A 1,166-nucleotide genomic window follows, 5' to 3' on the forward strand; every position below is an offset into this window, starting at 1 on the left:
TATTTTCAAAAATATCTTCTTATCTTATCTTTTTCAAAAATTTGATTTCAAAATATCTTTTCTAACTTCCTAACTTCTTATCTTTTCAAAATTTGTTTCAACTAACTAACTAACTTTTTGTTTGTTCCTTAACTTTTTCAAAACTACCTAACTAAATCTCTCTCTCTAATTTTCGAAAATATCTTCCCTCTTTTTCAAAAATTTCTTTTTTTATTAACTAATTATTTTTATTTTTGATTTTAAAATTTTTCGAAAAAAAAATACTAACCTTCTTCAAAAACTATTTTCGAAAATCACTAACTCTTTTTCAAAAATTATTTTCGAAAATTCTCCCTCTCCCATCTTATTCTATTTATTTATTTATTTACTAACATCTCATCTCACATCTCTGCCCTCCTCACAGTTGTGTTTCTTTCTTTACATCACATTCTTTGTCTCCCTCTTTTCTTCCACTCACAAAGGGATCCCTATACTGTGGTATAAAAGATCTCTATTATTATTGTTTTTCTGTGCCCTCTTCTTTGTCATATGAGCAGGAGCAAGGACATGAACATTCTTGTTGAAGCAGATCCAGAATCTGAAAGGACTCTGAAGAGAAAATTAAGAGAAGCTAAATTACAACAAACCAGCAAGCACCTGTCAGAAATTTTCGAACAGGAAGAGGAGATGGCAACCGAAAATAATAATAATGCAAGGAGAATGCTTGGTGACTTTACTGCACCTAATTCCAATTTACATGGAAGAAGCATCTCCATTCCTGCCATTGGAGCAAACAACTTTGAGCTGAAACCTCAATTAGTTTCTCTGATGCAGCAGAACTGCAAGTTTCATGGACTTCCATCTGAAGATCCTTTTTAGTTCTTAACTGAATTCTTGCAGATATGTGATACTGTTAAGACTAATAGAGTAGATCCTGAAGTCTACAGGCTCATGCTTTTCCCTTTTGCTGTAAGAGACAGAGCTAGAGTGTGGTTAGATTCTCAACCCAAGGATAGCCTAAACTCTTGGGATAAGCTGGTCAAGGCTTTCTTAGCCAAGTTCTTTCCTCCTCAAAAGTTGAGCAAGCTCAGAGTGGATGTTCAAACCTTCAGACAGAAAGAAGGTGAATCCCTCTATGAAGCTTGGGAGAGATACAAAGGACTGACCAAAAAGTGTCCTTCTGACAT

At 34.2% G+C, this 1,166-nt stretch overlaps 1 non-coding gene across 1 annotated transcript; it reads right to left on the reverse strand.

Annotated features, from left to right (window-relative positions):
* Window positions 1–1,062: 1,062 nt before the first annotated feature.
* On the reverse strand, window positions 1,063–1,166 carry LOC148567149 (small nucleolar RNA R71). The gene has a single exon (XR_015881668.1). It is a non-coding gene; the product is annotated as a small nucleolar RNA R71 (small nucleolar RNA).

The sequence above is a fragment of the Arachis ipaensis genome, chromosome B4 (genome assembly GCF_059453495.1).
Source record: "Arachis ipaensis isolate K30076 ecotype BB chromosome B4, ASM5945349v1, whole genome shotgun sequence".
In the NCBI taxonomy this organism is placed as follows: Eukaryota; Viridiplantae; Streptophyta; class Magnoliopsida; order Fabales; family Fabaceae; genus Arachis; species Arachis ipaensis.